The sequence below is a fragment of the Heterocephalus glaber genome, unplaced genomic scaffold (assembly GCF_053883595.1).
Source record: "Heterocephalus glaber isolate CG9 unplaced genomic scaffold, H.glaber_assembly_v1.0 deba00001428, whole genome shotgun sequence".
NCBI classification, from domain to species: domain Eukaryota; kingdom Metazoa; phylum Chordata; class Mammalia; order Rodentia; family Bathyergidae; genus Heterocephalus; species Heterocephalus glaber.
In genome coordinates, this window is record NW_028258293.1 from 421262 (window position 1) to 427986 (window position 6725).

Sequence of the window (6725 nt, forward strand, 5' to 3'; positions counted from 1 at the left end):
CAGAGAACTCATGGGGTGCGTCCTGGGCTCCTCAGTCAGATCCAGGGAGCATACCCCAGAGGAGCGAGGCTACCTCAGGGGAGGGTGTGGGCATGGTGTGAAGAGGGCTGTTTCCCTTCTCCCCAAGTTCCTATGAAGCCTTTGCTGGGAGGCAGCAACTTTGAAATCAGGGCAGGGTAGACTCCATAGCCCAGCTTAGCGACTGCCTTGGCCCTTGAGTTGGTTATGGCCTCTCCCAGGACCCAGATCCTCAGGTGGACTGCACACTCCCAGCTCCGATGGCTGGGGTTAGAGATCTTTATGATAAGCATGACCTGGGACAGCCCTGGTGCAGCCATGGGTGGTACTGGCGGACAGGGGATAGGGTCACCCTAGATCAGTGGTGGTGAACCTATGGTATGTGTGCTGCAGTGAGCTGTTTATCATTGAAAGCTCTAAAAGGTTCATCGCTGCCCTAGATCAGGGGGTCTTTTGCCAGATTCAAGGATAGGGGATATTTGAGATGGACTCCTGAGCTGGTTCTGGTGTGGGCCACTTCCTCTGGGGTAGGTGGCAGGGGACATGGAAGTCCTGAGTAGGAGGAGCAAGGAGGCCACCCATGGGTGCCAGGGAAGGCTCCTCAAAGGCCAGGGCCACTAGGAGCCCACTGCTATGTGGAGCAAGCAGGACTGGCTATTTCCTGCCTGGGGCAGGGAGGTGCAAATGGGGGAGGCTGGGCAGCAGGAGGCTTCCAACTGGTGTCCACAGCCAGCATGCCCCGCTGACTGCTCCTATCTGCACCTCCTCCTCCCCAAGCCTGCTGCAGCCTACATCTGCTGGGCCCATGGGCCCAGACTGGTGGGCCAGGCACAGACACACATGGCATGGAGCCTCAAGCACAAAGGCCAGCAGGGGTGCACCCTGGGTGGGAAGGCTGGGACCGAGGGGACTGCTTCCCTCACCATAGTCCCTGTCCACACGCAGGTCTGGATGCTCCTCTGGGCACTAGCCCTGAGCCAGCTAAGGACACAGGCCAGCAGGGGCATGGCAGGTGCCACCCAGGGGCTCCACACCACGTGCTCCATCTCTAAGCTACGGTGTTTCCAAGCCACACACCGCACACACACTGCCTGTGTCCTCCTGAGGGCCACCTGTTTGTTCTGAAGCCACTGTGTGGGCCCTGATGGGCTCCTGGCTCTGAAAAAACTCCCCAATGGCACCGTGTCCAGGTGGGGCCAGGGAGAGCTCTTTTCTGACACAGTTGTTCCAGGTAGAAAGAGTCCCATGCCCCCCCAAAGTTGCCAGAGTGCTTTGGATTACTAAGCAAACCTTCTAGTTGCTGAAAAGTTTACTTTTGAGTTTTAAATTTTGCTTTGAAGACAATGGTGTGAGCTGTGGGAAGTGTGGAGGTGCTGAGATCCCACGGCGCCCTGCAGGGCAGGTCATCTTCCCAGGCAATGCTGCGAAGGGACCCCACGGTAGCCACTGCCTCCCCACTGGGCAGTCCAGGAAGAGGATGAGGTCGGGCTGTGCTGTGGACCATGCTGGAGCCTGTCCTGCTCTCACCGTTCCTGCTCATGCCCAGCACTGAAGTGAGAACCCCGGTTCATTGAGAGTCACCCACAGAACGCAGCTGCAGGGAGTAAGCTCTGCAGGTCCTCAGCCCCAAGGCTACACAGCCTCCCCTCACCTGCAGAGCCTGCTGTGGTGACCACAAAGGGTCCCTCTAGGATGCCTGCACTCCCACTACAGGGCCCTGCCCCCGCCCAGCCGGGACAGGGGCTGCCTAGGGTGTTTCGCCCTGCCAGGAGCTGTTCTAGGCACACTCCTAGTCCACACTTCCACGGAGGACTCTGAGTGGGGTCTTTCCTGGACCCCACCAACAGGCCCACTGTCCTGACCGCCTCATGGAAGTGGCAGAAATGGAGAAGAGGTAAAGCGGCCGCTGTCTTCCTGTCGGGAGTCCCAAGGTGGCCCTCAGGAGGTGGGTCCTGTTAGCAGAAGATCACAACACCTGTGCCTGCCACAGGCTTCCCTGGGCGCGGTGACCTCGAGGAGGCGGTCCTGAGGGCCCTGCACTCAAGAAGAAAGTTCTCTCCAAGAGGGTACCTGACGCGGCCTTGGAGTGTCCCTCACCCCAGCTCCCACTGGCCTGCCCAGGGGGCGGCCTCCTCCCAGGCCTGCGCGTGCCCTCCGCTCCCTGAGGCCCCTGCCTGCCTGCCAGACCCAGGTCACCGAGGGGCCAAGGGTTCGCGCTGCCCAGGGGCAGATCAGCCGCTGTCACACGCACAGTGGGTCGGGAGCAGCGCAGTGTGCGGTGGGCAGTGGCTGCCCTGCGCCTGGAGGGGCGGCCCGGCGGGCGGGCGGTGGAGGGGTCGCCCCCCGCCCAGTCCCCTCTAACTTGAGCGTCCAAGCCACGCGGCTCCTGCCCGCCCGCTCCCCGCAGCCCAGGCGGAGGGCGGCTTCGCAAATGCGCCCCGCCCGCCAGCCTGGGACCCCTTGCGCGTCACCTGCGACCCCGGCGCGGGCCGTCGCGGGTTCTCGGACCAACTTCTGCGGCAACCGCGGCCACCTTCGCACCCCCGACGGGCCCCGGCAGGGCCCCGCAACCCCGCCCCGTATGCAAAGGATCGGGATGGCAGCCAATGGCGCGCCGAGCACGGCCCGCCCTGCCACACCGCAGCCAGTGGGCGTGAGGGGGGGCGGTGCGCCCCGCCCACTGCCGCGCGGCCCCTAGCTGGCTAGGCCGGCGCGTTCCTTTCTGCACGTCGGCCTGGGGAGGGGCCGCCACCTGCCGGGCGGGGCCTGCTGGATGCCTCTCCGGGCGGCGCCCCCCCCCCGCGGCCGGGCAGTGGTACGGCCCGGACACCCTGCGCGCGTTGGAATAGCCCACTGCCTCGCCAGGCGGCGCCCTGCCCGTCCAGCTCCGCCGCGCGGGCGCACGTAGCTGGGCAGTCCCCCGAAGGCTGCGCGAGCTCCGGCCGCAGCGTTGCCGCCGCCTTCCCACCCGCGCCTCCGAAGCTGGAGGCTGGGCGGGGGGCGTCGCGTCACGCCGGGCTCTCTGAGCTCGTCCCTGTCGTGCGGAGTCACCAGCAGGGCAGTCAAGGGAGCAGACTGTCGCTTTCCTTAGCAAGCACACCAGTGCCACAGAGAGCGGTCCAACTCCCAGCCCTTCTGGGCCGGGTGGCCTTCATCGAGGGGCATCGGCTCCTCGGACGGCAGGAGGCTGCCTGTCCTGCGATCCTTAAGAAGTCCTCAGTTCTTTGTTCCTCCCTCCCCCTTCCCGTCTGGGGCAGTTTATTCTGCGCCAGGCACCTCCAAAGAGCCCCTCTGCCCCAGCAGCATCCTGGCCCGCACAGCCTCAGCCACTGCCCGTAGCTGTGCTTCTTGCTGTGCCTAAACCCTGTCCCCGTGGCCTCCCTGCGTCCAGCATCTACACAGGCTAGGCTGGAGCCTGCCAGCTGCCCCAAACAGCCAAGCAGCTGAGTTCTAGGGTCCCAGGAAGGCGTATAACCTCAGGAACCTGGAGCCTGGGGAAGAAAGCCAAGTGCAGGTGTTATGGGGTGCGGGCCGTTTGTGACTGGGGAAGGAGCACAGAGGAGGCAGGACCCATTTCAGTCAGATGGTGATAAGAACAAGAGGGCTCACCGGGGTCTGGGGCTTGTGGGGATTGGATGGCCTTTGTACTGAAGTACATCCCCAGCCCTATGTAGTTCAGGCTGCCCTGAACTCACAGTGATTCTCCTGCTCAGCCTCTCAAGTGCTGGCATTATAAACATGCCAACACATCTGACCCCAGCCCTTTCATAACATTTTTTAATTGAGACAGGATCTCAGTCACTAAATTTCCCAGGCTGGGTTCAAACTTGCAATCCTCCTGCCTCAGCTTCCCAGAGAGCCAGGATTACAGGTATGCACCACCAGGCCCAGTTGATGTGGGTCTTGGCTTGATCTCAGGAACCCCTTGGGATTGTTGGGATCCCTGAGGAGGCCCACACTTTGAGGTCAGGGCACAGGTTCAGTGGAAAGGAGTCAGAGACCAGCAGACAGGGAAAGGCTGAGCTCCTGCCTTTCCTGCTGGCATTACCCCCATCTGTTTCCGGAGTCCTGCCAATCCCAAATGCACCCCTTCTCACCCTCTGTAGTAGACTGAATGTTGTCCTCCAAAGATATGTCCATATGCTAACATCCAGGACCTGTGAATGTGACTTTGTTGGGGAAAAGTGTCTTTGCAGGTGATTTTCTAAAAGATTTTGAAGTGAGATTATCCTGAATTACCTGGGTAATTATTCTGGGTAGGTTTACATTCAATAATGGTGTCCTTATAAGTGACAGGAGAGGCAAACATGGAGGGAAGGGCATGAGAAGACAGAAGCAGAGATCAAAGTGCTGTGGCCACAGCCAAAGAATGCCTGGCACTCTCCCCAGGGACCCTGGGAGTGTGGCCATGCCAGCCTTGATCTCAGACTTCTGGCCTCCAGGACTATGTAAGAATAAGTTTCTGTTGTTTTAAACCACCCTTTTTGTGGTCAGTGGACACTTACATACTGTGTTTGCCTTCCCTGGTCTGAAAGGTCAGTTTCGCTGGCCTGTTCCCTCCTCCAGCTCTGTGAGCTTTGACTCCCCTCTTCTCAGCCCACTCCCCTTTTCCTCTGACCATGCTTCAGCCTCCCTTTTCTATCATCCACCTGGCTCTGGGCTCTTGCTGTGGGGATGGGGAGGGGGGCTGTGTGTGCTGGGCCAGGGGAAGGGGGAGAGGCTGGGTCCTCTGGGAGAGGCTGGGCTGGGATGGGGGCAGCTTTACTCTTCAGCGCATGCCAGGCATGCACCACATCTGTGCCTGTCTGGCCCACACCAGGCAGGAGCAGCATGTGCCAGCACAGACCAAAGCCCCAGCAGGGCCTCCAGGTGCAGGGCTGTATGAGTGGGAGGCATGTATGTGTGTGCACACTGCCAGCAGCATGTACAAGGGGCTGCTGGGGCACCTGTCAGTATGCATCAGAGGTGATAGTGTGGATGCTGGGTTATATGTGGGACATGTCAGAGCCTCCTGGTTCATGAGGCCACATGTGGTCCAGGTTTGAGCAGGCAAAGTGTCATTTTATATCAGCAGATGTGTGTGGGTGTGTCAGTAGGCAGGAGGTATAGATGTGTGTACACTCTCAAGAAGCACTGCTTGTTCTCAGTTTGACCCTAGGCAGCTCTTTGGGGTCACCTTGCACACTGAGGATGGGTAGACTGAACTGCCTGAAGATGCTCACCAAGGACGTGCCCTTTAGGTCCCATCCTGCATGTGTTTATTCTGACACCTCCTCCAGCAGTCCCCATGGGGAACCTGAGGGGCTGGGTGGGAGGGCCTGGCAACAAGCTGACCACAGGCTGTTTGACCTCCTCTTTCCCAGGAGCCCCAGCACGTGCCTGCGGGTGTCCGTGTCTGATGGTCCTCAGCAGAAGCACATGCTCCTGCCAGGCTCCAAGCAGGTAAAGAAGAGAGACAGGTGTCTGGTGCAGGTTAGGGGTGGCACCCCAGCCCCTCATCACCACAGCTGGACCCCACTGGATGTTCTCCCTGTGTTCACCCATTCAGTCCTCTCCATGATCCAAGACGCAGGTGTGCTCATTAACATCTGCACTTTGCAGCCAAGGACACTGTCGTCCAGAGAGGGCAAGGAACTCATCTGGGTCATACAATTGCCACTCAAGGTGCCTGGGTGATGCTGGATCCACCCATGCCATCCAGATCCTGCTGTCTGGCTCATGCAGAAGAGGGGACATGCTCTGGAGTGCCCCTGTTTGGGACCATCCTTTCTCCCTGATGTTTTACCCATCACAAGCAGTGGAAACAGCATTCCTGACTGGCTCATTCTTTGGTTCCTTCACTTTCTCTTCCCTTTCCAGGAAAGTGATATGGTCTACTCATGCTTCCCATTCTCTCTACACACCTTGGGCCAGTGCTGCTGTCCAGGGCCCCATCAGACTCCACCTTACCCTCCTGGTGGATACACTTGCTTCCTTTGGTTTCCAACAACTCTCCTGGTTCTTTTCCAGTCCCTTTTCTGCACCCTCCTCCAGTTCCTTTTGGTCTCTTTTGAAGATTCCAGACCTCTTCGCCTTTGAGGTCTGGGTTTCCGGAGCTGGTCCCATCCCCACTCCCAACCCCAAGGTCTTACCGCTGGTGCAGCCTCTATCCCTGAACACTTCCTCCAGCTTGTCTCATCCCTGTCCCCCCCTCCCGCCGCCACCACCATTCTCCTCCTTTAATTGGCTCCCATCTTCCCATTCTCAGTCCTTTCTGCCCTTTATCTTCCCTAACACCCACATCCAACCACTCAAGTCCTGCCAGCTGTCTTCCACATCTACCTTGCAAGCCACAGTGCTCTACTGGTCCCGCTGATATGCACATCAAGGGGTCTGGTGAGCCAGTGCCAGCCCTGCAGGACCCCTGCCCCAGCTGCCTGGCCCTCACTTCCTCTTCAGCACTTCTTCAAGGATGGCCAGTACTCAGCCTCCTGACCCTGACTCTGAGGGACTCTTTTCGGTGATAGGGAAGGACCCAAGGCCTTGCGCAAGACCACTGAGCTGCAGCCCTGGCCCAGCCTGTTTTTTTGCTAAAGCAAGAATCGCCTTCTCCCAAGCCACACTGATTTTTTGTTTTTGTTTTCTGAGACAGGGTCTTGCTACACAGCTCAGACTGGCCTTGAACTCACTATGTGGCCCAGGTTGGCCTCAAACTCTCAGCGATCCTC